The sequence below is a fragment of the Schistocerca gregaria genome, chromosome 7 (genome assembly GCF_023897955.1).
Source record: "Schistocerca gregaria isolate iqSchGreg1 chromosome 7, iqSchGreg1.2, whole genome shotgun sequence".
Classification (NCBI taxonomy): Eukaryota; Metazoa; Arthropoda; class Insecta; order Orthoptera; family Acrididae; genus Schistocerca; species Schistocerca gregaria.
Window position 1 is genome coordinate 468,402,348 of NC_064926.1, and position 19,406 is coordinate 468,421,753.

Consider the following 19,406-nt stretch of genomic DNA (forward strand, 5'->3'; position numbering starts at 1 on the left):
GATTTAATAATTCTACTTATTTCACAATAGGTTGTTAGGTGAATCTTAATCTGACTAAATTTGTTCAAAACAGACTCTTCCATGTACTGCCTGGCTTTTTCGCAAATGCATCCCAAGTGTGCGAACCAGCAACCATCTCACCATAATCCAAAACGAAGTCGCTTCAATCTGCCATTACGTTATCACGAGACAAAGTGTCTGTACTAAACAGATTAGCACGTTCTCACAGCAGCAAGCGGAAATAGTGTCTGGTCGAATACGTCCCTTTGCGTGCTGACCATGCCGGCTCGCTAAACTGATTCTGCAGCCAAGCTTTACCATTGGTTGACTCACGTCATAGCTCACAATCAGATGACTCGCTAAGATGTATCTCACAGTTTCCATCCAACAGTATACTGCTCCAGCAGACAAGACAACTACAGGCTCTTTGACAGATACAAGTGACTAATGACACATACATGAATACGGGGCATGACATGTAACTAACACCAAGGAACTTTCGATACTTCTGTGTATTTCAGGAATTTGTTTCTGTGCTTGTCTTCTGTTTGCCGATTCAGCATTCATTGCTGCAGAAGAAAATAGTCTAAGAACTCTTGCAGGGTTAGATTTCTGGTCTTCGCAGCGTAGTATGTGAAATGTCCGGATGACCAATACTCAGTATAGAGTTACGTGTTGGGAATGAACTTCCAGTCGAGAATCAAGATATTTGCAATTTAAACTATTTGAAGCACCATCCGGGTGGTCAAGACAAACCCCTTTCTGGTCCAATTCCAAATTAAAATGCATTCCTTGCATAAGAAGACATGAGTTGAACAGGATGATTCCATGATGATGTTAAAATCTTTGAGGGATGACGGTGAGGGGTAAATGTATCAGTTAAGATAAGGGACTCAGGTTTGGAAACGACGGAGTCCAAATTTATAAGCGAAAATCGTGCTAACACCTTTGACAGTGGAATACATATACTGGTACAATTGTTGCTAAGACTGCAGGACGGGCAACTTTCAAAGGTGGTAGAGCACCAAAACAAGAAAAAAACTCCAGTAAATATGGCCTCAAAAATGCATACCTTAAGAACAATGAGCACATGTTCATCTTCACTGTTGTGAAATACATCTCTTCTACTGTACAAGTGTTCATAGCTCATAAGGTATGCATTCTAGAGCCTATATTTATTGGACTTTTTTGCTGCTTTGATCCATACTACCCCCTCTAAAACTATAGTAACCAAAAAGCTTTCAGCAGAAGTGTTTCACAGTATCGAAGATGAACAAGTGCTCATAGCTCTTAGAGTATGGATTATAGAACCCATATTTACTCGGTATTTTTTGCTTGTTTTGGTCCATACTACCACCTATGAAAGTTGTTTATACTACAATGTTATCAACAACAGTACTGGTACATGCAGTCCACTGTGAGGCGCATCAGAACGCTTATCGTTTGTAACTTCCGACTTGATCGTTTCCGGACTGGGGTCCCTTACTTCAAATTGCTATACTTACCTTTCTCCATCATTCCTGAAAGCCTGTAACATAATCACGGAATCATCCTACGTAGCAGCCTCCAAACTGCAAACATTGCAATGTGGACTCAGAATCAGGTGAAGGCTGTGTTTTGTTTCTGGAGTCGGAAGCGTCTCTGTTCATACCAGATGGCTGTGACATTTGTGTGTAGAACCAGAGACTGAATTTTTCCAAACCTGAAGTCAGTCCCAGCGCGCTACATATAACGTAGGGTAAAATATAACCTTCGTGCGATGTTGCTGAAAATCTTATCGTTACTTTTGGGTATACAACGTTTCCCTCTGAGTAGCAGACGTCAGAGAGAGGCCAGATCACCTAGCTGTCAGTTTATAGATAAAAAACGGGCGGAGTCTTGGGGCTATGCGCGTTATCGCGTACGTCAAGCAGTGTCGATAGTCGCCAGTTATCGGCAGATAGCAGTGATACAATGCGCAAGCAGCGATTTCATCTCGGCAGTACACGATTTGACGCGGAATCGACCTTGGCTGCTGTGAAGCGTTGCTGGAACAATTGGATCTGCAAGGTACAGACTACATGACGTCGTCTCATTGTGCGTTGTTGCGCCGATAGAGTACTGTCATAACCGAATTGAATCATTTAATAGTGAAATAAGTTTCCTTTTTTACTCTACAAACATGTGCCGCACTCAGGAATCGGTATAGGTAAATTACGTCCATGATACACGTCGTTTGATTGGTTGCTATAATCGGAATGCAGGTCTGGCAAATTATCTGTGCGTTTCCCCCATTGCCGTCATGGGCAAGGAGAGCGTTTTACCATCAGCGTCATCATCACCATCATCGCCAAGGTTTTGGCCAGCAGGTCTGTTCGTTTTTCAAGGAAAATTGCCCTCCCACTTGATGAGATATCTTCCTATATTCCATCGTCCTTTTAACTGTACCAGAATCTTCGGAATTCTGTTTTTCCCAGTCCTTGGATTTTTTATCATTTTAGTTCGTTGTCCTACATTCTGTAATTTATTTTGAAACTTACCAGTTATTTCCGTATACTATTGCCGGCCAGTGTGGCCGAGCGGTTCTAGGCGCTTCAGTCTGGAATCGCGCGACCGCTTCTGTCACAGGTTCGGAACCTGCCTCGGGCATGGATGTGTGTGATGTCCTTAGAGCTCAGAGCCATTTGAACCATTTGAACCGTGTACCATTATCTCCCATGTCTTAAAAATCTCACCTCAACAGCTTCTCATTTCGTCTTATGTGTTAGTTTTATTATCTAGTTCTCAATGCCGTCTCTTAATACTGGAAACTGCTGCCACCTGACACAATTTAATTTTTCTTTGGTTGTGTGCCGTTAACAATCTGTAGATTCCACCACACGTTCTTCGGCACTTGCTCGTTTTATTAGTAACCCCTACTCTCTCACCTGTTAAATGAAACTGCTTACTTTATGTGACTGGTAATACATTTAGGAATATTTTAGTCCACGGAAGTGTCTCGTAACAAGTAATGATACAATGGCGGCAGACTAAAGGTAATGCAGTTGATAATCAAATATCAAGTACATGATCAGGGAAATTGAAAGGAAAGGGAGTAAGTTTCTCGTTATATAATTAATTCAAAAACAAGTGAACTAAAAAGCACGTAACCTCGCAACAACAAAAAGACACGTGGTACGTAATCCAGATACGCATAACATCATATAAATACAGTTGTACACTCGACATAAAATGTTTAATAATATAAACTGAATGCATGGATGACTGAGTTGACCGTGCTAGTCACAGGATTAGACTGTATCAAATCTCGTGGCTGATATACCACGTAAGACAAAGGATTTCCAACTGCTCGCGGCACGAAGTTCCCTTCCTGGCGTTCATAGCAACTTTTGTTACGTAAATCAGAAAATTTCACCACGGAATAAAAGTAACTCACGAATGCACAACAGAACAAAATTGTAGTCAGGCAACGTCTGCTGCTCCAGTAACGTGAGCTTTCCATCAACAAGCAAACACGCATTCGGCGCTGTGTAACAGAGCAAATCAAACCTACTCCCCAGCAGCATACGACACCCCACCGACTTATTTATTCAAAGCTTTGCCCATAGTTTCTCGATTGGCAGAGTGTGCTGTGATTGGCTCCCAGGGCCGGAAACAGAGTACATGGATTCCTGTAAACTTAAAAGACTGTATACGCCAACCAAACTGTTTGCAGTCAACTCTTGGCTCAGCATACCATCTTTGCATAGCTTTAGCGATGGCTGTTTCACGAAGCAACGTAATAATATAATTGAAAATTCAAAATGTCTACCTAACAGGCAACTTTCAAACTTATTCGTTGCTAATTGCAGGCCGTCTTACGAGTAGCTAAACATAATCGTGTTATTCGTAAATATTATATATTTAAAATCGCGTACCCCACTTTAATTTTTCAAAGGAATTGACACTTCTAAGTGGCGACGCTTAACATCCCCGTTTTACTCCCAAACTTCTTATCACTTTGTTCCTGTGGCTAGTTTCGAAAAGAAGAGGATGTCATCGGTTTTTGCAAAACGAAAAGCGACGGAGTTTGAACCTGTCCTCATGTCTCTGTCAAGATCGTGTCGTGAGTTTACTTTCAGTATAGTCGTGAATAGTCGATAATATTGATGTCAGTGGTGAACATCGGTCTGCACGGTGGGTGAAGATTGACTGAGCAACTAACAGTGGAACTGCTCGCTATCGCCGGCCGGGATGGCCCAGCGGTTCTAGGCGCTACAGTCTGGAACCGCGCGACCGCTACGGTCGCAGGTTCGAATCCTGCCTCGGGCATGGGTGTGTGTGATGTTCTTAGGTTAGTTAGGTTTAAGTAGTTCTAAGTTCTAGGGGACTGATGACCTCAGATGTTAAGTCCCATAGTGCTCAAAGCCATTTGAACCTATTGCTCGCTATCCGCATAAACCAGTGGGTAAACAGTCTCGTGTCTACTACCAATTGCTCATGAAACCCTTTCTGTCCAGGTCCCCCCTATTTGCCCTTGGGTGTGCTGTGTCATCTTCATGTCAACTTTTTAGTGCAGTGTTTTAAATGAGTGTTAAGTGTTGTGCGTCTTTTCTGAAGTGTTTCGAACAGAAATCACACTGTCGCTGGGTGTGATTTTTTTATACCTCTTGCGAACAGAAACCAGACTGTTGCCGTGTTTTTTTAATTGTCCGTCTACTATTTTACCTGTCGGCTTCCTGTGTATTTTATTAGCATCGTCAACCCTTTATTTTATATTTTAACTTCCACAATTTTCCGCCATTTTATAATTTAAGTTACCGTTTTTATCGTCTGTTTATTATTTTCTTCTTATGTTTTAACAGTTTGTAGGCTGAAGAGCAGCGTGCTAATTTGTGCCAGCTCACCCCTTTCGGGCGGAATCTAAACTCAATGAAGTAAAACAAAATTGTGCCAGCAGAGAAGCAATAACAACAGAATGGGTTTCTGTTGACCCATCCATGGACAGGGGACATCAGCTGATCAAGTAATTATCAATGAAATTGGCCAACAGCCGTGTAATTGTGATGTTATTTTGTTTTATTTTGGCTACCAGTTTCGGCAGGCCACTATGTCACCTTCAGGCCCCATATGCGTCTCTCAAAAATAAACGATATTGTCATACAGTGCCATATACTCCTGTATGTCGTGAATTCAAAACGTATCCCAAGTGCTTCGTTCGAAGACTTTGCAGTTGCAATCAAGTCTTCGAAAGAAACACTTGGGATACGATTTGAATTCACGACACCCAGGAATATACACTCCTGGAAATTGAAATAAGAACACCGTGAATTCATTGTACCAGGAAGGGGAAACTTTATTGACACATTCCTGGGGTCAGATACATCACATGATCACACTGACAGAACCACAGGCACATAGACACAGGCAACAGAGCATGCACAATGTCGGCACTAGTACAGTGTATATCCACCTTTCGCAGCAATGCAGGCTGCTATTCTCCCATGGAGACGATCGTAGAGATGCTGGATGTAGTCCTGTGGAACGGCTTGCCATGCCATTTCCACCTGGCGCCTCAGTTGGACCAGCGTTCGTGCTGGACGTGCAGACCGCGTGAGACGACGCTTCATCCAGTCCCAAACATGCTCAATGGGGGACAGATCCGGAGATCTTGCTGGCCAGGGTAGTTGACTTACACCTTCTAGAGCACGTTGGGTGGCACGGGATACATACAGACGTGCATTGTCCTGTTGGAACAGCAAGTTCCCTTGCCGGTCTAGGAATTCTAGAACGATGGGTTCGATGACGGTTTGGATGTACTGTGCACTATTCAGTGTCCCCTCGACGATCACCAGAGGTGTATGGGCAATGTAGGAGATCGCTCCCCACACCATGATGCCGGGTGGTGGCCTTGTGTGCCTCAGTCGTATGTAGTCCTGATTGTGGCGCTCACCTGCACGGCGCCAAACACGCATACGACCATCATTGGCACCAAGGCAGAAGCGACTCTCATCGCTGAAGACGACACGTCTCCATTCGTCCCTTTATTCACGCCTGTCGCGACACCACTGGAAGCGGGCTCCACGATGTTGGGGCGTGAGCGGAAGACGGCCTAACGGTGTGCGGGACCGTAGCCCAGCTTCATGGAGACGGTTGCGAATGGTCCTCGCCGATACCCCAGGAGCAACAGTGTCCCTAATTTGCTGGGAAATGGCGGTGCGGTCCCCTACGGCACTGCGTAGGATCCCACGGTCTTGGCGTGCATCCGGGCGTCGCTGCGGTCCGGTCCCAGGTCGACGGGCACGTGCACCTTCCGCCGACCACTGGCGACAACATCGATGTACTGTGGAGACCTCACGCCCCACGTGTTGAGCAATTCGGCGTTACGTCCACCCGGCCTCCCACATGCCCACTACACGCCCTCGCTCAAAGTCCGTCAACGGCACATACGGTTCACGTCCACGCTGTCGCGGCATGCATACAGTGTTAAAGACTGCGATGGAGCTCCGTATGCCACGGCAAACTGGCCGACACTGATGGCGGCGGTGCACAAATGCTGCGCAGCTAGCGCCATTCGACGGCCAACACCGCGGTTCCTGGTGTGTCCGCTGTGCCGTGCGTGTGATCATTGCTTGTACAGCCCTCTCGCAGTGTCCGGAGCAAGTATGGTGGGTCTGACACACCGGTGTCAATGTGTTCTTTTTTCCATTTCCAGGAGTGTATATCACTGTATGACAATATCGTTTATTTTTGAGAGACGTATTTGGAGCCTGAAAGTGGCATAGTGGAAAGCTGAAACTGGTAGTCAAAATAAAATGAAATAAAATCTCAGTTACTCGGTTGTTGACGAATTTATTCATAATTAAATGCAGGACGTGTCGGTCAGGAAAGCTCAGTGACTTCGAACGTAGACTAATCGTTGGATGTCACCCGAGAAACGAAAACGTCAGGGACGTTTCAACCATTCACATCTGTGCCTGTCATACGAGTATAAGTAATGGACTAGCTACAACATTCTGTGTGTTTCTGTACCACTGGTCGGAGACTAACAACAGCCGAACTATGGAATTACCGTCCCATGCTTACGTTGCCATGAACAGCACAAAACAAACGCCTCCGTTTGGAGTGGAACCATGAGTGGGAAACATGCACTGCTGATGAATGGCACTGCTCCGTGTTCAACGATGAATCACAGTTCTGTGGAACGCAAAAGTGTAAGTGTGTGGTGACGACCTACGGAGAGGTCCCATTCTTCTAGTGGTATGGAGACAGACAGCGCTTCTACTCCTGGTGTCAAGATGTGGGGAGCAATCGCATTTGTCTTCAGGTCACGGCTAGCAGTGATTGAGGGAATTCTGACGACACAACGGTACGTCACTGACATCGTCATCCCTCATGTGTTACCTCTCATGCGACAGTACCGTGGTCCCATTTTTCAAGCGACAACGCTCGACCAAACGTGTCACGTGTCTCTATGGACTGTCTGCTTGGTGTTGAGGTCCTCTGGCCTCCAGTACGGTCCGCAGACCTGTCCCAGATAGAACATGTGTGGGAGCATCTCGGACGTCTACTCGCGCCCAGATCAAGTATTCGGGCCGCGAAAAACCAGTTAAAATAGCTGTGGGCCGTTTTGCTCCGGGACAGGATATAGCTGATTCTTGACAACCTTCCCAGCGAAATCAGTACACGCATCAGGAAATAGCGGGCGCAACGTCATACTGATAAGAAGCCCCATACTGGCAAGTTCTTTGTAAATTTGACTCGATTTTGTACTGACTGAAATAACATCACATACACTTACAATCTATGAGGTTTCATTTCATTTTCTCCTCCTCCTGCGGTTGCTTCACTTATTTGCTAGGCTGTCCACATAGCCTACAGTGTACAAGCACAGCGCACTGTCAAAATGGAACCGCTCGTCGTTGATCTACATTTGCATCTTCATCTGCAACTATAATCTGCAAACCACTGTGATGTGGTACCAGTTATTAGGGTTTAGGGTTTCACCAGTTCTTGTCACCTATGGAGCGTGGGAAGAATGATTGTTTAAATGCCTCGGTGTGTACCGTAATTAATCTTTTTATGACCTCACGATCCCTACGGGAGCGACGCGTGAGGGATTGTAGTATAGTGTTAGACTCATGATTTAAAGCATATTCTTGAAACTTTCTAAATAGACTTTCTCGGGATACTTTACGACTATCTTCAAGACTCTGCCAGTTCAGTTTCTTCAGCATCTCTAACATTGGCCAAACAAATCTGTGACCATTCGCGCTGCCCTTCTCTGTACACGTTCAATATCCCCTGTTAGTCCTATTTGGCACGAGTCACACACACACTTGAGCAATATTCTAGGATTGGTTGCATAAGTGAATTGCAAGCAACCTTCTTTGTAGACGGATTGAGTTTCCCGTTATTCTGCCAAGAAACCAAAGTCTACCACCACCTGCTTTGCCCACGCCTGAGCGTACGTTATCATTCCATTTCATATCCCTACAAAGTGCTACATCCAGGTATTTGTATGAGTTAACCTATTCCATCTGCGACTTATTGATAATATAGTCACAGGATATTACCTTTTATCCGTTTTGTGAAGTACCCAGTTTTACATTTCTGAATATTTAAAGCAACTTGCCATCTTTGTATCACTTTGAAATCTTATCAAGATCTGACTGAATATTTATGCAACTTCTTTCAGACAGTACTTTATCATAGATAACTGAATCATTTGCGAAAAGTTTGAGCTTACTATTAATATTGTCTGCAAGGGTCCCAACGCAATTAATTGGGGCGCACCCGAAGTTACTTCAACATCTGTCGATGGGAGATTGTGAGATATACAAAATGACATGGACAAAATTTCTAGCGATTTTGCGGACGACACCTTACGAAAAATGTAGGAAAATGTAAGTTAACGAGGATAAACAGAAACAAGGGTCCTGTAACGTTAGCATACAGCATTAGTAGGGTGCAGGCTTGACACAGTCACTTCGATGAAATATCAACGCGTAACGTTGCAAAGTGAAATGAAATGGAATGATCGCGTCAGCAGGGAAGGCGAATGCTTTACTTTGTTTTATTAGGAGAATTTTGGGAAGGTGTAGCTCATCCATAGAGGAGACGGCACCCAGAATGATAGCGTGACCCATTCTTGAGTATTGTTCCAGTGTTTGGAATTACACCAGGCCGGATTAAAGGGAGACATCGAAGCAACTGAGAGGTAGGCTGGCTGCTAGATTTGGTGCCATAACCAGGCACCTACTACGGAGATTCTTTATGAACTCAGACGATAATCCATGGAGGTAAGTCGATGTTCTTTCCGTAAGGCACTAGTGCGGCGACGGCAGAACTATTCCACTGCCGCCAACATACATTTCGCGTATGGACAGTGAGGAAAGCATGCGAGAAATTAGGGAACGTACGGAGGCTTCTGTACAGTCGCTTTTCATTTGCTCTATTTGCAAGTGGAATAGGAGAGGGAATTACTAGTAGTGGTAAAGGTACCATCCGCCTTACGTTGAATGGTGGTTTGTGGAGAAATTAATGTATATGTAAATGGCTCTCCACACAAAGCAAGTTGCTGCGTCCTCCATACCAAGAAATCCTCAGTTCAGTTACAAATTTTTCCAATCGTGCTTTTGACAATAAGGCAGACGTGGTCAAATGGTTTTCAAAACTCGAGAAATACTGCATCCAACGGACTGGCTTGATCCTAGGCTTCCAGTGTGTCACGTGAGAAAAATGTGGGTTGGTTTTCATGAGATCGATGTTTTCGGAATCAATACTAGATGCTACGGAGGAGATCATTATGTTTGAGTTCAGAATAATTTCTAAGATTCTGCAACAAATCGATGTCAAGGATATTGGACGGTAATTTTGAGGACCACTTTTAGTACTCTTCTTGAAGAACTAGTGTGAGATGTGCATTCTCCCAAGAACTGGACATGTTTTTTGTTCGAGGGATCTACGACAGATAATAGTTAAAAGTGAGGCTAACTTAGCCGAAAATTCAGTATAGAATCTGATAGGGATTCCATCAAGACCTGGAGCTCTGTTCCGTTTTCATGATTTCGGCTGTTTCTCAGTGTCACTAACACTAATAGCTATCTCACTCATCTTTTCAGTGGTACAAGAATTAAACTGGGGCAATACTCCTGAGTTTTCCTTTGTAAAGGAACATTTCTGATTTTGCTTTGCTATCCTCAGTTTCAGTTCCTGTCTCATTCACAAGTGACTGGAAACAAATTTTGGTGCCACTAATATCCTATACGTACGACCAGAATTTCTTTGGGTATTGTGAAAGGTCATGACAATATTCTGCTGCGGTAGTCATTGAAGGTTTCACGCTCTGCGCTCTCGACATTAAACGCGTTTCATTCAGCAGTCTCCATCTATAGCTCTATGCTTTGTCTTACACCTATTATACAGTAGTCTCAATTTCATTAAACGTTTCTTCACAGTGACTGTCTACCATGGAGCGCTCCTCCCATCTTGAACTGTTCTTCTATGTCATGTCTGTCCAGTTCATGGTGAACTATTTTGTTAAATTTGAGCTATAGCTTCTCTACATGCTCCTCTCCGGTCCTAAATTTCTATTTTCTCGCAGAGGTATGATGCTACCGCTTATTCATCTAGTTTACTGAACGTATAAATCTTTGTACTTGCTTTAGTTGTTCTTCGTGCTTTTGTAATCGTTGTTGCCACAACCGTTCCATAGCCAGAGATAGCAGTTTTGATGTGGAAATCCTCAAAGCGTGTGTATTTATTGTCATTAGATCTAATATACGTTTCCATGATGAGTGAGGTTCCGAACTAACTGCTCTAAATAGTTTTAAGAGGAGGCATTTAGTATTATTTCACCGGATGTCTTATCAGTCAACCACTGACAAAACTTTAATTTTCTCAATTGATTAGATGATTAAAGTATCTACCGATGATTACAGAATAACTGGGGAACTTAAGCACTAGCGAACTGAGGTTTTCTCTCACGTTTTCGGTTTCATCAGGAAGTGAGTCTGATGGTCAACAGAAGGATCTAATTATATGCCAACCCCTGATACTAATTTTTTCCAAAACAGTCTCGCATGCAGCTTCAGTTTCTATCTCAGTGGATTTGAGTTTCTTGTCTACTACGAAAAATACGCCACTTCCATCTCCCATAAGCGTATTCTTCCGATACACCCTTACATTTTCTCCAAAAATCTCACTGTTATTTACTTCAGGTTTTAACCAGCTTTCTGTACCTGGTGTTATGTGAGCATCACTGCTTTTTAGGAGCGCTTCAAACTCTGTCACTTTGTTGAGAATGCTTCGGCAATTAACTACCAAGATTTTAAACTGTGGGTGGCATTCCTTTGGATCTTACACGAATACTTCCGGGTCTCCTAGAGCTGTCGTTATCTGGACTTGGTGGAGAATCGCCTAATATGAAAGAAACCTTGTGTGTAACTCACACACGGTCAGCTACCTAGGTGGCCTAATATAAAAGAAACTTTGTGTACAACCCACACACAGTCAGCTACCTGGGTAGCAAACTCTGATGTGTAGTTCACACATGACCCATTTAGGGGAACCCGACATTCGTCAACCCTATGGCTCAAGTCCAGGAAGTCGCAGCCTAGTTTGTCACAGAACTTTCAAAGCCTCAGGCTCAGTCCTTTCACTCGACTCAGAACCTAGAAGCCATCTTCATTTTTGCGGAAAATGCTGCAAGTTATGACCTCGGAGTCCATACGAGAGGCATCCTTCGTTCCAACGTGCGCCCTGTTTCCTCAATAGCTGCCGGAATAGCCTCTTCACCTTATTGAATGAGACCTTCAGGCATACACTGCCCTCCATAAGTTTGGAAACACCATGTTGCGTATTACAACGCAGCAGGATGGAAGTGATCTATGTGAGTTATTGGTTACAATACGGAACAGCAAACTCAAATAACCGTTAATAATGACACGTACAGTATTGTACACTTAATTATTGTAAATATACATGCATATTCGAACATATTAGTATTGCTCAGTTTTATATAAACCGACGTTACCTGTCCAAGCAGTTCTACTAAACACGCTAGGTGCCGCGAGTATACCACGTGGCTATGTGGCTCCCCACACCATGATGCCGGGTGTTGGCCCTGTGTGCCTCGGTCGTTTGCAGTCCTGATTGTGGTGCTCACCTGCACGGCGCAAAACACGCATACTACCATCATTGGCACCAAGGCAGAAGCGACTCTCATCGCTGAAGACGACACGTCTCCATTCGTCCCTCCATTCACGCCTGTCGCGACACCGCTGGAGGCGGGCTGCACGATGTTGGGGCGTGAGCGGAAGACGGCCTAACGGTGTGCGGGACCGTAGCCCAGCTTCGTGGAGACGGTTGCGAATGGTCTTCGCCGATACCCCAGGATCAACAGTGTCCCTAATTTGCTGGGAAGTGGCGGTGCGGTCACCTACGGCACTGCGTAGGATCCTACGGTCTTGGCGTGCATCCGTGCGTCGCTGCGGTCCGGTCCCAGGTCGACGGGCACGTGCACCTTCTGCCGTCCACTGGCGACAACATCGATGTACTGTGGAGACCTCATGCCCCTAGTGTTGAGCAATTCGGCGGTACGTCCACCCGGCCTCCCGCATGCCCACTATACGCCCTCGCTCAAAGTCCGTCAACTGCACATACGGTTCACGTCCACGCTGTCGCGGCATGCTACCAGTGTTAAAGACTGCGATGGAGCTCCGTATGCCACGGCAAACTGGCTGACACTGACGGCGGCGGTGCACAAATACTGCGCAGCTAGCGCCATTCGACGGCCAACACCGCGGTTCCTGGTGTGTCCGCTGTGCCGTGCGTGTGATCATTGCTTGTACAGCCCTCTCGCAGCGTCCGGAGCAAGTATGGTGGGTCTGACACACCGGTGCCAATGTGTTCTTTTTTCCATTTCCAGTAGTGTACATCCAAACACGATTGTCCCATCCCTATCCAAGAGTGATTCGTGTATCATCTGGAAAATATTCAGGGTGCTTTTTTTTTAGAAAAAAAGTTAGAAACGTAATGCGTTATGGAAGAACCTACGTATGTGTAATGCGAGAAATCCATCACCTGCACGACAGTACACACGAAATTTGAAATGAACTACAGTGCATTCCTACATTACCCCAAAAATGTTTTACACCGCAAACAGGACTAGCATAATTCGTAACTGTTTCATCAGAAACCTCTTCTGTTCGACTGGCAGCAAAGAACTATTAGGTAAAAGTAAGTTTACGTTCTCAGTACGGGAGAGTGCCGTATCTTCGAACGTTTTTCACAGTCTCACCTCTAGCTAGCTATGTAATAGAAATTTAATACATTTTCTTGTTCCATTTTGAAATGATAGTATTCACTTTAAATGTGCTGCAGCCTTCTCCTGATTAATCCAGAAAACTAAGGCTTTTCCAAATGTGAAAAACTGCTCCAAGGTACAACGTGACCATGTACCTAAAAACAAATATTCTTTTCAAATTTAAAAGCGTTCCAGCCAATACTATACATAATATTCAATGTGTTACGTTGTTACTGAACTATGTACAATTAATTAGTAAGTGAAGTCAAGAAGAATTATCAAAAACCACCTACAAGTCAAAAACATTTTGAAATAGAAGATATTGTAAGCTAACACAAGTTTCCATTTTTAAGACAGGAAAAAATTTTGAGAGATTACAGAAACTCATTTCATTTGGAAACATCAAGTGTTCCGTGGTGGAAGATGGTGTACGACCGATGAAGTAAGCCTTAGCCGCCCACGCACTGCGTAACTAGTTTTAAAAAGATACAGAATTTTAGTCAGCATAAATTTCTCCATGTGAAAATTAACAGAATCCCCCAGAAAGTTTTAATATACACTCAAAGACAAAAAAAAAAGCAACAACTGTAAAGTATACTACTGGCCATTAAAAATGCTACTCCAAGAAGAAGTACAGGTGGTAAACGGGTATTAATTGAAAAAATATATTATACTAGAACTGACATGAGATTACATTTTCACGCGGTTTGGGTGCATAGATCCTGAGAAATCAGTACCCAGAACAACCACCTATGGCCGTAATAACGGCCTTGATACCCCTCGGCATTGAGTCAAACAGAGCTTGGATGGCGTGTACAGGTACAGCTGCCCATGCAGCTTCAACATGATACCACAGTTCATCAAGAGTAATGACTGGCGAATTGTGAGGAGCCAGTTGCTCGGCCACCATTGACCACACGTTTTCAATTGGTGAGAGATCTGGAGAATGTGCTGGTCAGGGCAGCAATCGAACATTTTCTGTATTCAGAAAGGCCTGTGCAGCACCTGCAACATGCGGTCTTACATTATCCTGTTGAAGTGTATGATTTCGCAGAGATCGAATGAAGGGTAGAGCCGCGGATCATAACACATCTGAAATATAACGTCCACTGTTCAAAGTGCCGTCAGTGCGAACAAGAGGTGACCGAGACGTGTAACCAATGGCACCCCATACAACCACGCCGTGTGACACGCCAGTATGGCGATGACGAATACACGCTTCCAATGTGCGTTCACCGCGATGTCGCCAAACACGGATGCGACCATCATGATGCTGTAAACGGAAACTGGTTTCATCCGAAAAAATGACGTTTTGCCATTCGTGCACCCAGGTTCGTCGTTGAGTACATCATCGTAGGCGCTCCTGTCTGTGATGCAGCATCTACATCTACATCTACATCTACATCCATACTCCGCAAGCCACCTGACGGTGTGTGGCGGAGGGTACCCTGAGTACCTCTATCGGTTCTCCCTTCTATTCCAGTCTCGTATTGTACGTGGAAAGGGTAACCGCAGCCATAGTCTCCGAGCTGATAGTCCATGCTGCTGCAAACGTCGTGGAACTGTTCGTGCAGATGGTTGTTGTCTTGCAAACGTCCCCATCTCTTGACTCCGGGATCGAGACGTGGCTGCACGATCCGTTACTGCCATGCGGATAAGATGCCTGTAATCTTGTCTGATAGTGATGCGTGGCCGTTGGACTCCAGCACGGCGTTCCGTATTACCATCCTGAACCCACCTATTCCATATTCTGCTAACAGTCATTGGGTCTCGACCAACGCGAGCAGCAATGTCGCGATACGATAAACCGCAATCGCGATAGGCTACAATCCGACCTTTATCAAAGTCGGGAACTTGATGGTACGCATTTCTCCTCCTTACACGAAGCATCACAACGACGTTTCACCAGGCAACGCCGGTCAACTGTTGTTTCTGTATCAGAAATCGGTTGGAAAGTTTCCTCATGTCAGTACAATGTAGGTGTCGCCACCGGCGCCAACCTTGTGCGAATGCTCTGAAAAGCTAATCATTTGCATATCACATCATCTTCTTCCTGTCGGTTAAATTTCGCGTCTGTAGCACGTCATCTTCGTGGTGTAGCAATTTTAATGGCCAGTGGTGTAATTATCCGAATGTAACTAAAATGGTAGGTGTGATGTACACGTACAGACAAACAAATTATCACAATTTGATGACTAATTCAACAGAAGGAGCTTCACAAACTGAGTAAGTCAATAATGTGTTGGTCCGACCATTATGCAAGCAGTTGTTCGGCTTAGCGCCGATTGAGAGAGTTTTTGGATGTACTCCTGACGATTATCGTGCCAATATTTATCCAACTGACGAGTTAGACTCTCAAAAACTCGAGACGTTTAGAGGGCCCAGCCCAAACCTTCTCACTACAAACGTTCTCACTTGATGAGAGATACGGCGACCCTGCTGGTTAAGGTGGGGCTTGACAATCTCGAAGACAAGCAGTAGAAACCCTCTTTGTGTTAGGGTGGCGTTATCTTGCTGGATTGTAAGCCCAGGAGGTTTGGCATGAAGGACGACAAAACAGGACGTAGAGATTGTCGGAGAAAACCGCTGTGCTGTAATAACGTACACTCATTACAATTTTTTGTCAGCAGCTGACTGGTTGAATGATCTACTGGTGTGAACCACATCTTTTTGTGAAAGAGCAGTGCTGATTTTCTGTTGGGTCTCTGCCATTCCTTTTTATGCTTAATACATCAGTTTTCGTCACCAATAATGTAACTGGGTAAGAATATCTACGTCTGCATGATCATTGCGTAATCCACACTTTGAAAGAGAGTTCACGAAACCATTTCATGCTGTTTCGCGAAAATCGTATCTGGACATACTTGTCGGCAAGGAATTAGCCGAAATCTTCATTTGTAAAAAACACACTCATTTTCCATCTGTCGATCGCAATTTTTACTGTCCCAAGCTAACCGGTTCCCGGCAGTGTCACTCATCATCAGACTATTTCTCATAGCGACAGAGTAGCCAGTCTTAAGGGGACCTCAGTGCACATTACTCTTGATCTACAATGCGGAGGTAGTTGTGGCTTTTTACCAACAATGAATGGCAGTAACTCAAGCTGTAAAACGGAATTTATTGAAATATCTGCTATAGTTTAAGAATTACAGTATTTTGCCTAATAAATGTTTTTTATAATACACGTTCCCATTCTGGTACAATTTTGTGGTCCATTGTCAGTCTAATGGCGTTCAAACTGTGGCAGGTTGCTGTCAACATTCATAGGAACACATTATGCCTCTCGTTTTGTAGTTTGGAGTATATCTGAGGAAATAGAAAAACCCTTATTATACCACATTACTATTTTGTCTAAAAATACCGCTAAAATTATATACAGAATGACAAACATAGACCATTTCTGTGATGTATTACGCATAATACAAAGATACTATCCTATTCTTCACTTGAGAGAAATTTAGTGAACATGGATGAAACCATTGTAAAGTTATAAATATATGTACCTAATGTACTGAAAATGTAGTTTCGAGAAAATGAGAGAAAAATGTTCACAGTGTTTTGACTCACTCTATGCCTCTTTCAGAAAATTCCAACAGCTTAATCTTGCTGGCCGACTGCTTCTTTATCCTCTGTAGACTTCTTCAGGAGCCTTTCCCTTACTCTGGACTCTTTAGTGGTGGCTTTCAGCTTCAACTAGTCGCTGGCGATCTATGGCAGTCTGAGCAGCTACCATATTATTTCCTGGATGGATGCCTAATTTGTCCATTACTTTTGTCCTGCTGATTACACCATCATTGAAACAGATGACAGCATCCATCACACCCATTTTTAGTACTGTCCACCCAACAAACATTGTTTTTGGTACTCGTTGCACCACGCAGCTGTTGAAACTCTCGTTAGGGTTTTGTGTACGGCCATGTAGACATTTCCTAAGTAATTTTGTATCTACAAGATCCTTGTATTTTGGATTTATTGTTTCCATGACTGTGGCAGGCAACAAATGTCTATGGTGATATTCCTTGCCTGTCGCGTGACAGTGGCTGGTTTGCAGACATTTGTTCAAGGAGTGTTTAAGACCAAATCAACAACTGAAAAGTAGATAAAAATACATTTTTTGAAACAGGATAAAACTGTTTTTCAGATGATGACATAATGATTTCGAAAATATCAGTCATTTCACGTCCAGGTACACAACAGGTATATGACAGTGAGGCTCACAGTGTCCTGGCCAGATTGGTTGCTCTGTAGCTACGAGAAATGATCTGAATGTGGACAGTTTGAAATAATACAATCAGCGATCGACAAACAGAAAAAAAGCGTAATTTCTATTTTTCTCCACGTTCCATTGACGAATAGCTCTAATTTATAGCATTTTATTACGATAGCCATTCCTCCCTGTGTAAGTGGGACTCGTCAAAATATTTTGGCATTCGAAACAGACAGCTGAAAATATATCACCGAAACAGTAAAACGGTTTTGTTTTTATGATTGCCAACCAAAATGACATATCACGTTTATGAAACTCGCTCTCTCTCTCTCTCTCTCTCTCTCTCTCTCTCTCTCTCTCTCGCTCTCGCTCTCTCTCTGTCTGTCTCTCTCCACTAAAACTCGATAAATTCGTTGCATCTTCTTATCGTTCTTCCAATGAAACGAACTATTGGTTCTTGGTTCGCCTTCCCCACAACATTTTCCGTGTAATAGTTCCAATTTACGTTGCCTGTAATTGCACTCTGCAATCTCTAGGCGTTCTGTCAGTTTGTTAATGGAAGGAGAATGGAGGGGGAAGACAGTGGTAAAAATTTTAGAGTGAGGCCAAGGTTTGAGTACGCCAAGCAAGTTCAAATGGACGTAGGTTACGGTAGTTATGCAGAGATGAAGATGTATTTACAGGATAAACTTGTGTGGAGAGCTCCATCAACCTAATCTGAAGGTCACAGCAAGAAACAACGAAGCATTTCTGGTCCAGCTACATAGGACTCCTCGGAGAGGATTTCTTCGAATACTGGGTGGAGGGATTAAAATAATTAACAGTGTCATCGAATGTTGCTTTGAGAACTGCTACGGTATTTGTAACAATCAGTTCACTTCCTGTAAACCAATATCTTTTAAGGCACTGTCAAAAGATATTTAAGAGCTTGCGACTTCTTTCACTTAAAAAATAAATCGTAATTAGACTTACTGAACATGCGTCTCGCTCCAAATACCATAGACGTGACATGACTCACAACACTGATATTGATATCGATCATAAATCTCTGGCCACATATGGAAACATTCGAAGAATTTTATCCAGGAATCCGATTGAAGAAACAAGTGTGAAGTTTTGTAAAGCCATAGCTGCACAAGTTTGTTGTACGGTTCAGAGGCATGGGTGATCAAAACAAGCCATCTGAATAAAATAATGATTTTTGAGATCTGTGAAAGGCAGTACCGGACTGGATGCTTTTAGGAATGACGGTCTGATTTATAGCATTTTATTACGATAGCCATTCCTCCCTGTGTAAGTGGGACTCGTCAAAATATTTTGGCATTCGAAACAGACAGCTGAAAATATATCACCGAAACAGTAAAACGGTTTTGTTTTTATGATTGCCAACCAAATATTTTTAAAGTGGCAGATGGAATGAAAGAAAGAAAAGGATACCTGAACAGCATGCAAGAAGAAAGAAACCAAAAGAATTTTAAATCGTATAGACCTAATTGTAGAAGAGACATTAGGTCACCATGTAAATGTTGCTAACAGTTTCCTCTTTAACTTGAATAGTAATCATTAAAAGAAGTAGTTCGGTTATATAATTAGCATCTGCTAACTCAACAGCAAAACTATATCTCACACAAGAACAGTAGAATGGAAAGTGCTACTGAATTTCTACGTTAAACAGGTGACATCACTGCTATGGTATCTTGGTGCTGAAAGAAATCAAACAATTCAGCATCGTGATAGAAATATAGGTACTAATATTAAGAGCCTAATTATTTTCTTTCCTCCAAATGAGGGAAGTGAAGCGTAAGTAAGTTTTCACGTCAAAGGCGAGTGTCCAAGATACGCGGAGCTTTTCACTGTTTTCTATTCAGTGATTGACAGCTGTGATAAGAGGAAGAAGTTAACGGATTACCGATACGATGTAGCAATTCCCAG

At 43.5% G+C, this 19,406-nt stretch overlaps 1 protein-coding gene across 2 annotated transcripts in view; it reads left to right on the plus strand.

Moving 5' to 3' along the window:
* Positions 1–1,966: 1,966 nt before the first annotated feature.
* Positions 1,967–19,406, plus strand: part of LOC126281480 (uncharacterized) — a 182,637-nt gene continuing 165,197 nt past the window's right edge. Inside the window, exon 1 of one of the 2 annotated variants that reach the window (XM_049980477.1) lies at positions 1,967–2,049. The gene's annotated coding sequence lies outside the window, so the exon portion shown is untranslated. The remainder of the gene's footprint in view (positions 2,050–19,406) is intronic. The other variant, XM_049980476.1, reaches the window with a different exon arrangement.